This window comes from Ictidomys tridecemlineatus, chromosome X, assembly GCF_052094955.1.
Source record: "Ictidomys tridecemlineatus isolate mIctTri1 chromosome X, mIctTri1.hap1, whole genome shotgun sequence".
NCBI classification, from domain to species: domain Eukaryota; kingdom Metazoa; phylum Chordata; class Mammalia; order Rodentia; family Sciuridae; genus Ictidomys; species Ictidomys tridecemlineatus.
The window spans coordinates 81,161,636-81,182,558 of NC_135493.1; the positions used below are offsets into that span (position 1 = coordinate 81,161,636).

General features: G+C 34.4%; 1 long non-coding RNA gene across 1 annotated transcript in view; it reads left to right on the top strand.

Annotated features, from left to right (window-relative positions):
- The first annotated feature begins 559 nt into the window (after positions 1 to 559).
- LOC120890726 (uncharacterized) overlaps positions 560 to 20,923 on the top strand; it is a 92,267-nt gene continuing 71,903 nt past the window's right edge. Inside the window, exons 1-2 of the long non-coding RNA XR_013431824.1 lie at positions 560 to 4,599; positions 9,850 to 10,010. This is a non-coding gene — a long non-coding RNA (uncharacterized LOC120890726). The remainder of the gene's footprint in view (positions 4,600 to 9,849; positions 10,011 to 20,923) is intronic.

Sequence of the window (20,923 nt, forward strand, 5' to 3'; positions counted from 1 at the left end):
GCTGAGTCACAACCCTAGCCCCGAATTGTCCGTATTTTAATTGGGTTGTTTGTGCTTTTCTTATTCTTTGAACAATTCATTGGTTTTTAGTATATTCCCAAAGTATGTAACCATCATCCCTATCTAAATACTGAACATTTTCATCATCCTAGACATAAACCCTGTACCCATTAACAGTCTATTTTCCCCTAGTAACCACTAGTTTGGTTTCTATATCTGTGGATTTCCTATTATTGACATTTAATATACACATCATATAGTGTCATATAACTCATGAACTTTTGTGTCTGCCTTCTTCTTATTTGTATGAAGTTTTCCAGGTTCATCCACATTGCAGCATGTATTTCATTCCTTTTTTAATGTCTGAATGATATTCCACTGTATGTATATACCACATTTTGTTTATCCACTCATCAGTCAAAAACATTTGGCTCTTTTCTCTGCCCTCTGCTCTCCTCCTCTTCTTTTTCTCCTCTCTCTTCTCTCTTCCCTCTTCCTCGCTGCTCTCTCTCTCTTTCTTTGCCCTCCTCCTCTCCTCTCTGCCTCTCCTTCGGACAGCCCCCCCCCCCCCCGCCAAAAAAAAATCTTTTTGTTGAATCTCCATCTCGGGTTCCTTCTAGTGGCAAATGCATGGAGACTACAGGGTTCACGAAAGTACAACAGAGGATCCAAAATCTGAGTATGACTCAGTGAAGAAAAAAATATCTAAATTGTATCTAGATTGCTATTATATCAACTAAAAGTTTCCTCAAGCACAAATCCTTTGTGTTTTATATATTCCATGCACAATTTTATATATTCCATGCACATTTAATTTTTTTCCTTTTGGTACTGGGAATTCAACCCAGGGTCATTTTACCACTTAGTTATATCCACAGTCCTTTTTATATTTTGTTTTGAGACAGGGTCTTGCTAAGTTGCTGAGGCTGGTCACCAATTTGTGATCCTCCTGCTTCAGCTTCCCAAGTCACTGGGAGTACAGGCATACGCTACCATGCCTGGCTTTAATTTTTTTTTCCTTTTGCAGTACTGGGAATTGAACCCAGGGCCTTGTACATGCTGAGCAAGCACTTTACCATTGAGCCACACTCCCAGCCCCACATTCTTTAAGGTGTATTTGAATCATAAACATTTAATTAAATTAATAAAATAATTTTTTTGCAATGTGGTCTTGCTGTGTTATCTAGGCTGGTCTCAACCTTGCTGTCTTCCTGCCTCAGCCTCTGAGTAGCTGGGATTAAAGTTGTATGCCATTGTGCCTGGCAAGAATCACAAATATTTTAAGATACGATGAAGTCTGATCAATTTACATCTTTATTAGTCATTTTTGCTTTTGGTGTCTTAGGAAAGAAAATATTACCTAATTCAAGGTCATGAAGATTTTTTCCAATGTTTTCAAGGAGTTTTAGTTTTGCATTTAAGTCTTTGATCCATATTGACTTAATTTTTGTATATGATATGAGAGATACAACTTCATTCTTTGTGTATGGATATCCAATGGCCCCAACACAATTTGTTAGATCACCACTCTTTCCAATTGTATTGTCTTGGAACCCTTGTTGAAAATCAATTGATCATAAATATATCAGTTAATTTCTGAACACACACTTTTATTTTTCTGCAGTACTAGGGATTGAACTCAGGGGCGCTCTGTCACTGAGCTACATCACCAGCCCATTTCTATTTTGAGTCTCACTAAATTGCTGAGGCTAACCTTGAATTGTGACCTCTTGCCTCAGCCTCTTGAGTCACTAGGATTTATAGACATGTGCCACTGTACCCAGAATTAGACTCACAAATTTTTATTTATATTTTTTAGTTTTCCCCACATTTTTCATTGGTGCATTTGTACATACTGATGGGATTTATGGTTACATATTTGTACATGCATGCAATACATAACATAACAATATAATTTGGCCAATATCACTCTGGACTCACATTTTTATTCCATTGATCTATATGCATATTATGTCTGTAACACACTGTCTTAATTATTGTAGATGTTTAATAAAGTTTTAAAATTGGGAAGTATCATTTCCCTAACATTGATCTTCTTTTTCAAAGTTATTTTGCTTATATTAGGTTCCTTTTATTTCCATGTGAGTTTTAGAGTCAGCTTGTAAATCCCCAAAAAAACATGTAGTACGGATTTTTTATATGCATTTCAGTGAATCTGTAGATTAGTTTTGGGAATATGCTTCTAATTTTGATTTATCAATTTTAGACTTTACGATAAATAAGAGCTTGTATATTCCACTCATTCATAATTTCTAGTTCTCCCATCCCTCCAAAAAAGTTGTATTTTGAATTTTCATTGAGTCAATAACTTGCATTCTTATAAGCCTGTAAATAATGTTTACTGCTGAGTTAGATAAGTATAGCATGACTATTCTTTTATTGTAGAGCTTTTCATTTTCCCGTCATTCATAATTATCTGTTTTTTTCCATTTACCTAGCTAATTTCTGTGTGCCTATTTTAAAATTTTACCCTAAATGCTCCAAAATCTATGCCAAATGTCTATCTATATACTCAAACACATCAGTTACATTTTCATTAGAGTCCACTCCCAGAACTATTTTCTTGCTCCATTTTGACCAATTGTTCACAGTTATTCTGGAAATTCTCTTCATTTTACTTCTTTATTGGGCTCTCCTTTTTTCCCCCTGCATCCAGTTTCTTCCTCTTTTTTTTGTTTATGCCTTTAATTTCATGGAGAACATGCTTCAGTATCTTCATGAGAAGGAGAATACGGTAGGTGGAAGAATGACCCTCCATGTGCTAATCCCAGGAACCTGTAAATATTTTACCTTACATTGTAAAGGGACTTTGTAGATCTAGTGATTAAGTTAAGCATTTTAAGATGGGGAGATAATCCTGGATTATCCATGTGGACACAGTGTACTTACAGTGTTTGTACAAGGGAGAGTCAGGAGGTCAGAGAGGAGAGAAGATCCTATATTCCTGGCTTTGAAGATGGAAGAAGAGGACATAAGTTGCAGAATGTAGGAAGTCTCTATAAGCTAGAAAAGCAAGGAAACAGATTCTCTTCTAGAAGCACCAGAAGGAACACAGCCCTGATGAACTATCATAGACTTCTGACTTCTAGAACTGAAAGACAATAAATTTGTGTTGTATTAAGCCGTGAAGTTTCTAGCTATTTGTTACATCAGCAATAGAAAAGTAATTAAGGGTCATGGGATGGTGGTGCACTCTTGTAATCCCAGCAATTTGGGAGGCTGAGGCAGGAGAAGTTGCCTTCTGAGTTGGTAGAATGCTCCTTGGTTCAATCCCTAGTCCCACCAAATAAATGAATGAATAAACAAACAAATGAATAAATATTTAAAATAAAGTTAATTAAGGGGACATGGAAATAAATTCTTCAAGTTTTTATCTGAAGTAAATATTTTCTACACTCTCATTTGATTGATACTTTGAATTCTAGATTGGTAATTAAGTTTCCTTTAGAGTTGTGACGATATTGCTCCATAGAAGTGGATGGCATCCTGATTTATAATATTTCTTATATGACCTGATGCTTTTACCATCTTCTCTTTAACCCCTGTTGTTCAAAAATAGCATGATGACATACCTCAATTCAATTGTTTTAACATTAATTGTTTTGGAATCTTGGTCTGTCAATCTGGAAACCCAGGTCTTCCATTTCACTTATTATTATTATTATTATTATTATTATTATTATTATTATTATTATGCTGGAGATTGAACCTAGGACCTTGTGCATGCAAAGCAAGAACTCTACCAACTGAGCTATCTCTTCAGCCCTCATTTATTGCTTTTAAAAGTGTATTTTGATCCAGTTTCATAAGTTCAATGTCTTTTCTTATCTCTATGAAGATATTTGTTAATGTCTTGGAACATTTTCTTCTGCTCTCTGAACTAACTCTGTTTCCTTTGTTTTTTTTTCTAGTTATCTGTATTAGTCTGTCTCTCATTTCAGGAGAGCTGTAACATGCCATTATTGCAGGAAGATGCACTGAAAAGCTGAGTAAAAACTTTTGTGTTGATGTATGGAATTGCTAACTATTGGGTTTTTACAAAGGTTGCTATGTTGGCAAGACAACTTTTGCACTAAGGAAGTATTCAAATCTTTGTATACAGAGGTCTTTTCTCTGAGGTCTTTAATTTTACCATATAAAAATCTTCTGGATTCCTACATGAAGGATTTAAACCAGATGCAAGCATTCTGGAAAGAGGCCAATGGAAGGAGGCTTTGATTCCACTGTTCCAGATGCTGATTTTTATTTTATCTCTGTTTGCAGCTCTATGTCTCCACTGTGCTTGATGTCTCCATGTCTAAAACCTATCAGCTTCCATTCCTTCTGAGAATAAACCTCATGAGTGTTATGGAGTGGGGGAACAATAGTCATTAATTTGTAAAGTAGGAGGAGAAATTGGATGTTTAATTGCTATGTATACAGACTTTTAACCATTTCCTCTGTTTTTAGTACTGCATCACACTTTCACCTTCCAAAGTGCTTTGTACCTCCAATTTCTAAATCTTTCCCAGTTCTATGGTGGAGATGATGGTTTATTTCTTGGAGGAATTCAAACTATTGCTGCTTCTCCTCTTTCAGGTAAATTTCTGCCTATCCATCTGCTTCTCATTTTTCCCAAATTAGCTGACATATCTCATCTACTACTTTATTTCCTCCCATACTCTTTGCTCTATTACGTTTATATGATTTTGTTCATTTAGTAGGTTTAGGGATTGTGACAAAGATGCATGTGGATTGATATTTAACCATAGTTCAAAACCTAAATGTAATATAAATATGAAATTGTGATTGAGAAAATATTCTGTAGATATATTTAGGCTGAGGTCATATCAATGAATGGAAATGGGAATGAGAATTATATACTTTATTCCTCAGTAGTATATGGGGAGGGTAAAAAGGAAAGAAAGTTAAAGGGTTAGGAAAAATTATTTTTCTTCAGGCTTTGATCATGGCAATGGCCAAGGTGACAAGAGAATTAAACCAGGAGCAAAAAGGTTGCTTTGAAAACCCAGCAAATTGCCACTGTAAACTCTGAACAGGTCATACTGGAGGTAGAAACAGAAGAGCATCAGCCAAGTTGGCTAAGGGAGAGCCATGGATCACTGCAGAGAGGTCCATGAAGACAGAAAGATAAATGGACATCCTGGTCTCTGCTGCTCCAAATAGTGCACAGGAAAAAAAAGGGAATTCTTCAGTTGGGTATTATTATGGCAATAACTCATATATTTGAAGAGTTAGAGTGGGTCCAGTATGCTAATAGGGTCATACCTAGATGCTCCTTTTACACTCCATCACAGGAACAATCTACTAGGTAAATTCCTCATTATTATTTACTAACTCCTCACCCTCATACCTGGATGGTGGCCCTAGGTAACGAGGAAAGATGTGCCAGGTCAAATAATCTGCACTCCAAATGGAATTTTCCAGTTGAAAGACTAACTTGAATATGTGGTGGGCCTTTCAAGAACCCCTTAGGAACCAGTTTCAAAAGGAAACAAAGAAATGAGGATAAGGTGAATATTGCCTGGCCTTTTTATAAATGAACTCCATGCTCTAGAGAGTAGAAGAAATTCCTGAAATCTGTTGATAATATAGAGCCCACAAAGCAAAGAGAACCAGATGAATAGCAAATAACTATATAAAGGTACAATAAGAAGTGATAAAAATAAAGGATGTTCCAACTTTTCTGATCCTTCTTTGAAGAAGTAGCTAGTTTCTTAAACTGTGACTATTTTGAGCACTAATACTCATTATAAACATTTTTATTGAGAGTAAATATTTCTAAAGTGTGTGTTCCTAGTCTTTCTCTGCTTACAAGCAAGGAGATAGATCTTCTAAATGTAACTGCTCTAACACTGAGCTTGGGCCATTTACAAAAGCACTGTAAACTTATTGGGTTAAAAATTAGTGTTCACAGGCTTCAAAGTATCTAAATTAATCCTATGGTTGAGAAGTCACTTCTTAAGCAAACAAACTGGGAACACATTTCCATTGCTAATATTATTTAAGAAACTTTTGAAACTTTTTGAAATATGTATGCTTGACCTAAAAGGGTTCTATGGATTGAAAGTTACAAAGATACGACCACTATCAATTCTGCTATAATCCACGAATACCAAAGTTGAATGAGCCTGTGACAGTTTAAGTAAAGTATTACTAAACATATGGTTGTGGGCCAGTGTTGTGGCTCAGTGGTAGAACACTTGCCTAGCATGCATGAGGCACTGGGTTTGATCCCTGGCACCACATAAAAATACACAAATAAAATAAACATATTTTGTCCATCTACAACTTAAAGAATATTAAAAAATGTTTTAAAAATATGGTTGTGATACTTTATATTTTTTATCATACATTTTTCTTTCAGAAAGATCTGGCTTTTCTGATACCAGAGTTAGCAATGTGCCAACAAGTTGTGTAATCTTCATATTTCAGTCACAAAATTTCTTTTGAAGAAAGATATGACCTTGTTGTACTGAAGTTCATAATACTTCAATAACAGATAAAAGGGAAAAATCCATAAGTGATAACATGCTCAGAGCTGAAGCTTTTAACAGTTCTTTTCCAAGGTCCTGAGTTTTTTCCTCCTATGTGAGCCAATTCTAAATCTTAAGTAAAGGTTACCATTTCTGCACTGATAAGTGGGCTATGCAGTCCCAATTTCTTTGCTAACAGCTCTATATTGAGTGATTCTTAAAGATTTATATTTACACATTGACAATGGAAAGTTTCCTACTAGAGACCTTTTTTTTACATTTATTTTTCAGTTGTAGGTGGACACAATATCTTTATTTTATTTATTTTTATGTGGTGCTGAGGATCGAACCCAGGGCTAGGCAAATGCTCTACCACTGAGCCACAACCCTAGCTCCCGCCCCCCAAGACCTTTTCTTTAAATGAGACAAAAACATGTATGGAAAAATCTTCCTAGGTGCACAAGTTTTGGTGGTTGGCTTTAATTCAGGAGAAGTGACTATATGTTTCACTCTCTAGTGAAAAAATACGTTTTTAATAATAGTAATTGAACCCAAAGGCACTCTATCACTGAGTTACGTCCCCATTCCTTTTTTTTTTTTTTTTGAGACAGAGGCTCAGTAAGTTGGTGTGGCTGGCCCAGAACCTGAGATCCACCTGCCTCAGCCTTCCAAGTCATTAGGATTACAGGCATGCACCACCATACTCAACATGAACAAATAATTTCTGTATTTATATCTCCACCATAAAATTGGTAATACAGTCATAACATATATAGTTTCATGCAAAAATGTGTATATGTACACCAAACCTGGAATGACTGAGATTCTCTATAATAGTAAGTTTCTCAATTTTCCATTTGTGTTTATATGGAAAAAAATCAGCTTCATTATATGCCAAAAATATGTGATAACTACTTGGAATGTTGTCAGGGGTGACCTGGATTTATTAAGGATGTGAGGTCTTACCTGTAATGTGCTATAAGCCAATTGCATTCTTGTTCTTTTGTGAGTTGGTTTTCATGAAGCATAGTCAACATTGTGAAAATTACAAGACCATATAGAAATTGATCTCCATGAGACTAGTGGATGGGTTTTTAAATTGTTATCATTTGAAACATTTTCATCACAATTCATGATAGTGTATTTTCTGAGATTTATGATAGACTTTGATGGCTCTAAAATAGAATGACGTACAGCCATGCGAGTCAAAAAAGGAGCAATGCCGTATAGGAAGTCGAAATTCATTGCTCAAACTGTCTGCAACAAATAAATGAATAGCAGCACCAGCAATGAAAACACTTGAAGAAAAAAAAAGAAACAGGTTGAAATAGGCTTAAAGGGGAAAAGCCAAGACTGTTTTGGCACGTGGGAATGAAAAGCTGGAGGAAAGTTTTAGTCAAAATCTCACAATCTAGTGTTTGCTTAGCTGCTCCTTTTCATTAGCTTGCATTAGGTGCATAGGGACTCTATATTGACACTGGGTGCCCTATGCCCTCAGAATTCCCTGAGGATCCATGGGGAGGAGATTAAATTTTTTTTCCAGACAGCCAGTTCTGTGTGCAGATGGTGTGGTCATAAAGGATCATCCATATTTGTATGTCTTGAAGCTTATTTTGTTAAGAAGCAAAAAAGAAATGGATATTTCTGAAGCTCAGAACACCGAAGTAAATTAAACACATGGTTTGATATGTCAGTATGCATATATATGTATATCCATATACATATATGTTTGAGTTAATGAAAGGATATAAACAAAAGAACATTAAAGAGGGTAACAAATGAAAATGAAAAGAATAAATTATTTGAAGTTTTCATAATAGAACTAGGCCAGAAAGGACTTGAAGTAAAACTGGAAATACCAACATGAACTTGCTCTCTTATAAAGCTTTCATTTTGTCACTTAAATTATTTAAACTGCATCTTCCTACTGCGCTCGCCTGGCATGCGCGGGGCCCAGGGTTCGATCCTCAGCACCACATAAAATAAAGATGTTGTGTCCACCAAAAACTGAAAAATAAATATTAAAAAACCCTCTCTCTCTTTAAAAACATGATTATTCATTGATAAGACCTTAGCCTAAATATATCTACAGAATATTTTCTCAGTCACAATTTCATATTTATATTACATTTAGGTTTTTAACTATGTTAAATATCAATCCACATGCATCTTTGACACAATCTCTAAACCTACTAAATGAACAAAGTCATATAAACCTAATAAAGCAAAGAGTATGGAGGAAATAAAGTAGTAGATGAGATGTATCAGCTAATTTGGGGTTCCTTTTTAAATTTTTTTTTTTAGTTGTAGATGGGCACAGTACCTTTATTTTGTTTATTTTTATGTGATGTGGGGATCAAACCCAGTGCTTGATGCATGCTTGGCAAGTGCTCTACCACTGAGCCAAAACCCCAGCCTTTAAGTTTAGTTTTAATGTTTCTCAAAGAACCATCATTTGGATTCATCAATTTTTCTCTGCTTTTCTTTCTATTTCATTGAATTCTGCTTTATCTTAATTATTCATTATTTCTTTTATACTGCTTACTCTGAATTTAATGTTCTGTCTATATTCTTAAATTCTTAATTATATAAGTTGTTAAATACAAAGTGAGCCTACTGATTTAGTAATATTTTCTAATATATGTATTTAGTACTATAACTTAAGTGTTGCTTCAACTGTTGCCCACAAATTTCCATTCAGTTCAAAAAATTTTCTAATTTTTCTTTGGATTGTTCTATGATATGTGCATTACTTTTAAGTGTATATTTTGTTTCAAAACATGTAAAGTAGTTTCCAGCAACTTTCCGTTGATCAATAGAGAATATACTTTGCATGGCTTAAATCCTTTTGAATTTCTTGACAATATTTTTTTTATACAAACTGGAACAAGACCTATCTTGATAAGTGTTTTGTGTGAATTTTAGAAGAATATCATTCTTCTGTCATTGGGTAAAGGGTTCCATAAAGGTCAAATTGGTTAATAGTACAGTTATATCTTTGCTAATTAGCTACTTAGTTATCAATTATTGTGAGTTATTGAAATTTTTGATTATAATTGGGTGTTGTATTTTTCCTAGTAGTTCTATCAGTTTTTGTGTCATGTATTTTAAGTTCTGTCATTAGGTTCATAAGCATTTGGGATTGTTATGTCCTCTTGATTAACTGATCCCTTTATTGTTTGGAAACAACCTTTTAAAAAATTCTTGGTTATAGACCTTTTTAACCTACTTTTAATCTTATTAATATAGGTTTATTTTTGACTGATATTAGCATGCCCTATCTTTTATATCCTTTTACTTGTAACCTAATTGTCATATTTATTTTTGCTTTTGTTTTTATTAATTTTTGCAGAGCTGGGGATTGAAGTCAGAGCCTCATGCATGCAAGCAATCTACCACTGAGATACATTCCCAGCCTCCAAGTATTTTGTGGTGCCAGGTATTGAACCAAGGGCATCACATATATAGTGGTATAACATGGAACAGCATCCTCAGCCAATTTTTATATTTAAAGTGAGTTTCCTGTAGGCATTATATAGTTGAGTCTTGTTTTTTGTCCAATTTGATAATTTCTGCCTGATTGCACTAGAAATATTTACCCCATTTCTACTTAATAGGTTTGAGTCTCTCATATTGCTATTCACTTCCCTTTGGTCTACTCTATTGGTTTATCATTTTTTCCTTTGTTTTCTCCATCCTTTAAGATTAACAAAATATTTTCATGATTTCATTTATAAAATTCATTTATCATTGTCTATAACTCCTTGTTTTGTTATTTTAATTGTTTCTTAAGGGTATATAGTGTTAATCTTTGAATTATCAGTCTTCTTCAAAGTGTATTGTAACACTTTAAATATAGTTATAGAGACCCTACAATAGAATATTACCATTTCTATCCTCCCAGCCTTTGTCCTATTGTTGTCATCCATTTTATTTTATATATACTTACCCATTTGATAACCATTTCTGGGGTGTACATTCTTTGGTGTCAGTACAGATTTTCTGCCTCAGCCTCCCATTTTCTTTTTGCCTGAAGGTTGCCCATTAATATTTCTTATAGTCCAGGTATACTACAGATAAATCTTTCAATTTTATAATTCTGAAAATGTCTTGTCATGTGCAGTGGTACACACCTGTAATCCCAGGGGCTTGGGAGGCTGAGGTAGGAGAATCACAAGTACAAGGCCAGCCTCAGCAAATTAGAGAGACCCTGTCTTAAAATAAAAAATAAAAAAGGGCTGTTAAGTGCCCCTGGGTTCAATTCCTGGTACCGAATTTAAAAAAAAAAGAAAAAAAGAAAAAAAAATGCCTTTCTTTTGCCATCTTTTTGTTCTTTTATCTTTTTCTTATTCTCATTCCATTTTTCTCCAACAATTCTTACTGTAGGAATGACAAGTATTTAAACTCTGTGGGGAGAATTTAGATGGATTCTGGTAGATGATTCCAATATCACACAATAAGGTGGTAATTACAATTACGCTTGTGATATATATATATATATATATATATATTACGATATATATATATATATATATATATATATATTTTACAAGGAATTGAACCCAGAGGCACTTAACCACTGAGCCACATTCTCAGGCCTTTTCCTAAATTTTTAATGTTGAGATGGTCTTGCTAAGTTACCTAGGGCCTCATTAAATTTTTTGAAGCTGGCTTTGAACTCGTGATCTTCCTGCCTCAGCCTCCAGAGCTGCTGGGATTATAGGATTATGATTTCTTATGTGATACATTTAGACAAATCAAAACTGTCATCGGGGATTGATGTGCAGCTATTTAGAAAGTGCTTCTCCCTTCTTCCACATTTCTATCAAGAACATTTTACTTTCACAAAGCAAGGAAATCAGAATCTCTTCATTTTCTTATTCAAGTCTGTAGCAAGTGTCTTGGTTTCTCAGGTCTGGAAGGATTCTCAGCATCTTGATATTCCATAGAACATTGCTTCAATCATCTACTATGAAATTATATTAAATGGACCTGTTGAACAAAAAGTAAAAGCATATTATAGATGGCTAAGAAAGAAACATGTATGACAATCAGTGGGATATAAGATATAAAAAATCAAGAACCATCCATATTGGTGAAGTCTTCAGAGGCTTAATGGTCTAGATTGAGTTGTATTATTGTCTCAAAAGTTAGAGACAGTTGTTGCACCTTGAACCACTCAACTACATAAAAGATATGGAACCTCTTTAGATTTTTGAGTTGAGTTACACTGAGTTTAGGCAAATTATAATCTCATATTTGCTGGATTTCCCATAAGACTGACAATTTTGAGTCGAGCCTAGAACAAAAGAAGGCTCTATTGCAGAACCAGGTTACTGAGCAAACTGTCTTGCCTCATAAGCCTTATGACCCAATGAATGAAATTGTATTAGAAATATTTGTGTAGTTACATATGAAGTATGGTGTTGCTAGAAAACACCACAGTAAAATTTTAGGCTTATGTGATTTTTCAGTAAAGCATAATTTCTGCTCACTAACTTCCATTTGAAATGCAGCTTGTCATTTGTTATTTGGTCTTCTTAGAACATGGTATAGCAAGTGACTCTGTGCCCTAAAATATTTATCAACTAGCGTAATCTGTTCCACTGAATAGGAATATTGGAATCATGTTGTACTATAACTTTGTTAAGTGGAATATTAAGTACAAGGGCAGACTAAAATAAGACCAGAAAGCAACCAATCTGGAAAGCATTATGGAGATTCCTTAGAAAACTGGGAATGGAACCACCATTTGACCCGTTATCCCACTCCTTGGTCTATATCCAAAGGACTTTAAATCAGCATACTACAGGGACACAGCCACATCAATGTTTATAGCAGCACAATTCACAGTAGCAAAATTGTGGAACCAACCTGGATATTCTTCAATAGATGAATGGATAAAGAAACTGTGGTATATATACACAATGGGATATTACTCAGCATTAAAAGAGAATAAAATCATGGAATTTGTAAGTAAATGGATGGAGTTGAGAATATCATGGTAAGTGAAGTTAGCCATTCCCAAAACACCAAAGGTCAAATGTTCTCTCTGGTAAGTGGATGGTGATCCTTTATGGGGGTGGGGTGAGCATGGGAGGAATGGAGGAATTTTGGATAGCTCAAAGAGGAGGGGGGAAAGGGAAGGGGCATGGGGGTAGGAAAGATGGTGGAATGAGATGGACATCATTACCCTTGGTACATGTATGAAGACATGAACTCTGTGTAATTTGTGTACAACCAGAGAAATGAAAAATTGTGCTCCATTTGTGTACTATGAATTAAAATCCATTCTGCTGTCACGTATAACAAATTAGAAGAAATAAAAAATAATTAAAAAAATAAAATAAAATAGGACCAGAAGACACAAGTAAAGTATGTGAGTAACTGTATCAATTTAATGGCACTGAGTCCTGTTTCAAAACCTGTCCCTTAACTCATGACTTTGTAGGGTGTTCACTAAGATAATTAACAGAGGAAGAAATGAAACATTCTTGGCTTATAGAAGAGTCTGCAAGTGTAATAGCGTTGGCTGAGAGTTGATGGCTAGCCACTGCATTGCAGGACCATTCAGGGGTGGTCCTGAAAGGCTGTAGTGAAATTAAATCTTCCCAGTAGACAGAGTTCTGGGAGGTACATTTAGTTGTTCACTTTGTTAGAAAGGAGTAATAATCCTAGTTTTGATTTTATATTGCATTGTGTCCAATGGATGAATGAATTGACTGGGGTTAGAAAAGAAAATGATAGGAACATTGATGACAAAGAAATCTGAAGGTGAGGGGTATGTATGGAATTCTAGGAAATGGGCACAGAATAGAGGGATATAAATGCTCACCATGGGGTAGGACATTAAAAGTAGAAAATGAATGAGATTTGAGTATTTATACTTTTAGTTCTTTGTTCTGAGCCATGTGCTTTGCATTACAATGTTCCTATTCTTAAGCTCAAAATTCCTATTACATGGCTTTTCTGCAAAGTTCATACTCCTCTATACCTTTTCCAGTTGTGTATTATTTAATGTCTCCCTACTCTCACAAGCTCCAGTGTCTTTTGTCATACACTCTTGGTTTCTATTAACCTTGTCCTCACTTTATAAAGAGTTCAAGACCCATAGGTTATTTAGAAGTGTGTGGCTTACTTTCCAAGTGTTTGGAGATTTTCCTATTAATTATTTCTAATTCAGTTCCATTGTGGTCAGAAATTCTCTTATATTTGTTGAGATTTGTTTCATTAATGATATTATCTGTGGGTGCTTGAAAAGAATGTGCAGTCTGCTATTGTTGAGTAGAGTGCTCTATAAATTATGATTAGATACTGTTGTTTGGGGTGTTTTTCAATTATTGCACATAATAAGATTTTTTCTAGTTGTCCCATCTGTTTTTGAACAAGGCATATTGAAATCACCAACTAATTATGAGTTGTCTATTTGTACTTTCAATTATATCAGGTTTTGTTCATATACTTTGCAGTCTATTGTTTGGTGCATACACATTTAGGATTGTTGTCTCATTTTGGTGGATTGACCCTTTGATCATTATATAATGTCTCTGTAATTGTAATTTTGATTTTTGCTGTGAACTCTATTTTATCTAATATTATATTTTTCTAGAGAAATGGAACTGATACAATGTGTATATATAAGGGAAGAAATTTCAAGAATTGGTTGACATTATTATGGAGACCGGAAAGTCCAAACATTGATGTATAAGTCTGAGCTCTCTATTTAGCCTCCTTCTCCTTTTCTCCCCCAACACTTCTCTCTTTCTCTGTTTCCCAGGGATTGAACCCAGGGGCACTTAACCACTGGGCCACATGCCCAGCCCTTTTTATTTTGAAACAGGGCCTCAGTAAGTTACTTAAGGCCTTGTTAGGTTGCTAAGGCTGGCTTTGAACTTGTGATTCTCCTGTCAGACTCCCAAACTTCTGGGATTATATACCCAGCCACCTACTTTTTCTTCTCCTTCTCCTCCTTCTTTTTGTGGCCCTGAAAGAATACAGGGCCTTACATATGCCAGGCAAGTTCTCCATCACTGAACTTCATCTTCTGCTCTGTTACTTAGCCTCTTTTGACCCCACCCTGTTGGGGAAGAATTGGGGTGCCTCTTATGTCTGGCAAGGGTAGAAATCTAGGCTCTTTAGCAGTCTTTTCTGGCAGGGTTGGGGTTGCAGTTTTTCTTCTAGTGGTTAACTAGACTAGAACTGCATTTATATAAACTTTTTCTATCTTGTTATGTTGCCTCTTTCCTGGTAACTAGTATCTTTAAGAAACCTCCACACATCTTGTGGCTCTAAGAGATTTTTTTCTATACAGTGGTGGCAAACACAGAATAGGATTAAGAGAAAATTGGTTTCTCTACATTTTAAAAGACCATACCAACAGAGATATATAGGGAGGACCAGTACCTAAATACCTTCCATCTCAAAGGCTGAATACAACATCAAGGACCCAGGTTCTGTTTACATTTTTTGGTCTGTTATCCCAAGGATATTGACTTTTGTGTCTCCCATTGTTATATGATGATTGACATGGTTCCAGGCTTTAAATAATCCAATGTGAATAACAGAATAATTTTCTCCTTAGTTGTTTTAGAAAATTTTCCGAGAAGTTCTCAATATTTATTTTACTGGATAGAATTTACCAATTCAAAAATCAATTATTTTCCAGAATAGTGAAGTTTACATAAATGGCTTAGATTAATTATTGTCCAACCCCGAAGTCTGGGGATAGTGGTTTAAAGTATAAAGTGTATAAATATCTGAAAAAATTTGGTTTCTGTTAGTAAAGTGCTAAACAGGAAATAGATGTGGGAGAACAACCAACATATTTGTTCACATACTCCTACCATACATTAGGGCTTCATTTTCTAAGTTATGACATTCTAGAGACTTTAGGGATAACAACATATATGCATAAGAAATGGACTTTTTATGCTCTTCAAGACAATGCCAGTAGGATGACAAGCCTAATATGTAAAATGCTCTTGAGGCATAATACATTCTCTTCCATCCACCACTGAAACCTTTCCTTATTTGACCTCATAGTTCTAAATATAAACTCACCCCAAACATTTTTGTAGCTGTTATGATTGTCAGAATATCAGAATTGAATTGAGTAGTCCCATCTTATTCATGAGGGATACACTCCAAAACCCCAATTGATGCCTGAAAACATGGATGGTACCAAATCCTATACAAATTTAAAATAAGCACTTTTCATAAACTGTGGCTATAACTTGAAAATTGAAATGTGACAGCAAAACTACCAAGAATTTCTTTTTCCTTCTTCAAAATTTCAGATAGATTTACTCTTGCCAAAAATCTGAGCAACCTCGGTATATAATTTTTTTTCTTATTGAGTTGAAAGCTTTCATCTTTTCACTTAAAAGAAACCCTTTATAGTTTCTCTTGCATATCTGAATTGCCAGCATCACCATTTTTACAATTTGCATCCATTAACAAGAAAAATGAGGGGTTACTTGAGTACAAATGTGACAGTCAATCTGATAACTAAGATGGTTACTAAGTGACTAATGGGCAGATGTTCTATACCATGGGTACACTGGAAAAAGGAACAAGTCACATCCTAGAAAGGATGGAGTGAGATGGCATAGAATTTCATGATACTACTTGAAATAGCATGCAATTTAAAACTTATGGATTGATTATTTCTGGAATTTTCCATTTAATATATTTAGACTGTTGTTGGTTGACTCCGGGTAACTAAGTCCAGGAAAAGTGAAACTGTGTAAAAGGGACCTACTGCAGTCTCATTTTATTTTATTTATTTATTTTTTTGTACTGGGAATTTAACCTAAGGGTGTTTAACCACTGAACCACATATCCAGCCCTTTTTATTTTCTATTTTGAGGCAGGGATTCACTAGGTTGTGTAGGACCTTGCTTAGTTGCTGAGGCTGGCCTTGAACTTGAGATCTTCCTACTTTACCCTCCCAAATCACTGAGATTATAGGTGTGTGCCACTGTGCCCTGCTTATAGTCTCATTTTAATAGATTACTTTTAGAGCAGCTTTATGTTCATAGTAAAATTGAGTGGGAGGTACAGAGATTTCTCATATACTTACTGCTTCCACAAATGCACTGCCTTTCCCCGCTATCAAAATCTCCTACCAGAATAGTATGTTTGTTGAAATCAGTGATCATATGTTTACACATCATCACCCAAAGTTCATAGTTTATATTTCAGTTCACTCTTGCTGTTGTATGTTCTTTAGAAGTGTCTAATCCCACTTGGTCCACTATTAGGGTATCATAATGAGTAGTTTGACCTAAAAGTCACATGTTCTCCAGCTATTCATCCCTCTCATACCCAAGTCCTGGCAGTCACTGATGTTTTTACCATCTCCATAGTGTTACCTTTTCTAGAATGTCATAAATTCAGAATCATACAGTATGAAGCAATTTCATATTGGCTTTTTTCATTCATTCAGCAATATGCATTTACATTTTCTTTGTGTCTTCATGGTTTGAAAACTCAATTGTTTTAGTGATGAATCATATTTTATCCATTACCTTATTGACAGACATCTTGATTGATCTCAAATTTTGGCAATTATGTATAAGATTGCTTTAAATGTTTGTACTTAAGTTTTTCCATGGACATAAGTTTTCAAGTCATTTGGTTATGTACCAAAAAGTGCAATCGCTGAATCATATGGTAAAAATATGTATAGTTTCAGAAGAAACTGCAAAACTATTCTCCAGTGTGTCTATATCATTTTATATTCCTACCTGCAGTGAAATAAGTGTCTTGTTGCTACACATCCTTGCTAGGATGTGGTGGTGGTTGTTTCATGGTTTGGGTTTTGGGCATTCTAATAGGTGCGTGGTTATCTCATGCAGTTTAAATTTGCAATTCCCTAATGACATACGAGCACCTTTTAATATGCTTATTTTCCATCTGTGTCTTCTTTGATGAGGTGTATGGTCAGGATGTTTTTGCTCCTTTTTAGCAGGGTTATCAGTTTTCTTATTGTTGAGTATTAAAAGTTCCTTGTGGATTTTGAATAACAGTCTTTTATCTTTTGTGTTTTTATTTTTTTTAGTTGTAGATGGACACAATATCTTTATTTATTTATTATGTGGTGCTGAGGATTGAACCCAGTGCCTCACACATGCTAGGCAAGTGCTCTACCCTGAGCTACAACCTTATCTTTTGTATTTTTGAAACATATTTTCTTCCAGTTTGTGGCTTGACTTTTCATTTTCTTGATAGCATCTTGCATAGACTAGAGGCTTTAATTTCAATGAGGTTCAGATTATCAGTTATTTACTCAGTGTAACATGCCTTTGGTGTTATATCTAAAAAGTTATTGCCATACCCAAGATCACTTATATGTTCTTCTATTTTGTCTTCTAGAAATTTTATACCTTTGCATTTTACATTTAGGGTTGTGACCCATTTAACTTTTTTTTTTTGTGAAGGGTGTAAGGTTGTGTCTAGATTTTTTTTTTTTTGCATAAGAATGTTCAGTTGTTTTATCATCATGTGTTGAAAAGACATTGTTTGCCTCAGTGTATTGCCCTTGCAAATTTGTCAAAGGCAAGTTGATAATATGTTGGTCTGTCTCTGGGTTCTCTATTTTCTTCCACTGATATTTTTGTGTATTTATTCATCATTAACACATTATCTTGATTACTGGAGCTTTATAGTAATTTTTAAAGTCTGGCAGCGTAAGTGCTCTGATTTTGTTCTCCTTCCGTATTGAATTGACTGTTCTGGGTTTTTGACTCTCCATATAAGATTTAGAATTAGTTGTCAAAGTCCATAAAATAACATGGTGGGATTTTGATTTGAACTGTTTGACTCTATAGAAATCGTAGGGAAGAATGAACATCTTCACAATACTAAGTCTTCCTAAGCACGAGCATGGAGTATACATCCATTTTTCTAGTTCTTTGATTTATTTCATCAGAGTTTTGCTGTTTTCCTCATATAAATCTTGAATATAGTATAATAATTATATGCAAAAATACATATTATGTATTATATAAGTATATGTACAATTCTATTATATATTATATATGCATATATATATATATATATATATATATATATATATAATTAGTGAAAAGGTTCATAGTTTCTCACAATTAAGAATAATGTTAACTAGTCAGGTGCAGTGGTCCATGCCTGTAATTCCCCAAACTAATAAGTGTGTAGTCGTATCACAACAACTTAGAAGGTTAAAGTAGGAGGATTTATAAGTTTGAGGCCAGCAACTTCATGGGATCCTCAGCAACTTAGTGAGACACTGATTTTAAATAAAAAATAAAATGGGCTTGGGATATAGTTCAGTGATAAAGTACCCCTGGATTCAATCCCCAGCACCAAACAAACAAACTGAAAACAAACAAACAAACAAAAAACAGAAAAAGAAAAAGAAAAAAATGATGTTCAGTATAGAGTGTTTGGTAGGTGTGTATGTAGATGTTATTTACCACATTTATGAAATTCCCCTTTATTCTTTTTTTAATTTTTAAAATTTTTATTTATTCATTTTACAAATTCTACTTATTTTGGATTAAATTCTTAATTTGCATTCTTATTTTTTTATCATGAATAGGTGTAGGATTTTTTCCAAATGCTTTTCTGCATCTATAGATATGATCATGTCATTTCTTCTTTAGCCCTTTGGAGTAATTGGTTAGATTACTTTATTTTCAAATGTTGAACTAGCCATGCACACCAGGGATAAATCCCACTTGGTCCCCATATATAATTATTTTTATAGATTTTTAGATTCAATTTGCCAATATTTTATTAAGTATTTTATATTCATTTTCATTAGAGATATTAGTCTGTTGTTTTCTTTTCTTGGAATGAACATCTGGTTATTAGGGTAATGCTAGTTTCATAGAACAAGATAGGAAGTATTCCCCTTGGATCTATCTTCTGGGGAGATTTGAAAGAATTGCCATAACCACATCCTTAAGTGTTCATTAAGATTCACCAGTGAACACTTCTGGGCCTGGTACTTTCTGTTTTGGAAGTTATTGCTTTTTGATTCAATTTCTTTAAATGGATATTCAATTTGTCTATTTATTCTTGTGTGTTTTGACATACTGTGTCTTTTAAGAAATTAATTGGTACATTTCATCCAGATTATCAGATTCATGGGTATGGAGCTGTTTATAAGGGATTAATATCTAAAATATATAAGACACTCAACTCAATAGCAAAAAATCAAAAGTCTGATAAAAATGGACAAAAGATATGAACAGATATTTCTAAAAGGAGAACATACAAATGGCCAACAGGTATATGGGAAAATGCTCAATATCACTAATCATCAGGGAAATGGAAATCAAAGCCAAAATGAGCCATAAATGAGCCATTACCTCACCTCAGTATGAAAGGCTATTAACAAAAGGGAAAAAGATAACAAGTGCTTGTGGGGATATAAAAAGAAGGAAATCCTTACAGACTTTTACTGGAATGAAAATTTCTACAGTTATTATGGAAAACAACATAGAGGTTCTTCAAAAAATTAAAGATAAAACTACTATATGATCCCAAAGTCCCATTACTGGTTTTATATCACAAGGAAATAAAATGTCAAAGAGACATGTGCAGTTCCATATCTATTGCAGCATTATTCACAGTGGTAACAAAATGGAAACAATCTAATATGCTGTAAAAGTGTTGGTAAGGATGTGGGGGAAAAGTTATACTCGTACATTGTTGGTGGCACTGCAATTTAGTACAACCACTCTGGAAAGCAGTATGGAGTTTACTCAAAAACTTTATCCTACTCCTTGGTATATATCCAAAAGATCTAAAATTAGCATACTATAGCAATACAGCCACTTCAGTGTTTATAGCAACACAGTTCACAGTAGCCATGGTATGGAACCAGCCTAGGTGCCTGTCAACAGATGAATGGATAAAGAATATTATATATATATATATATATATATATATATATATATATATATATATAGAGAGAGAGAGAGAGAGAGAGAGAGAGAGAGAGAGAGAGGAGTTTTACTCAACCATAAAGAAAAATGAACTGATGACATTTGCCCATGAATGGATGAAACTGGAGAACATTATTCTAAGTGAAATGAGCCAGACTGAGAAAATCAAGTGTTAAATGTTTTCTTCCATATATGGAAGCTAGACTAAATAGGGAAAAAGAAAAAAGAAAAAGGGGTGGGGAAGAATCCCATGAAATTTGAAGTAGAGTGGAATATAGGAAGGGGATTGAGTAGGAAGGAGGAGGGACTGTAAAAAGGGAAGAACAGTGGAATAAATCTGACAAAACTTTCCTATGTACATGTATGAATATACCACAGTGAATTTCACCTTTATGTATATCCACAATGCATTAATTTGGATGCCCTCCAGTAGGTGCATGGATCAAAAAATGTGGCATATATACACAATGAAATATTACTCAGCAAAAA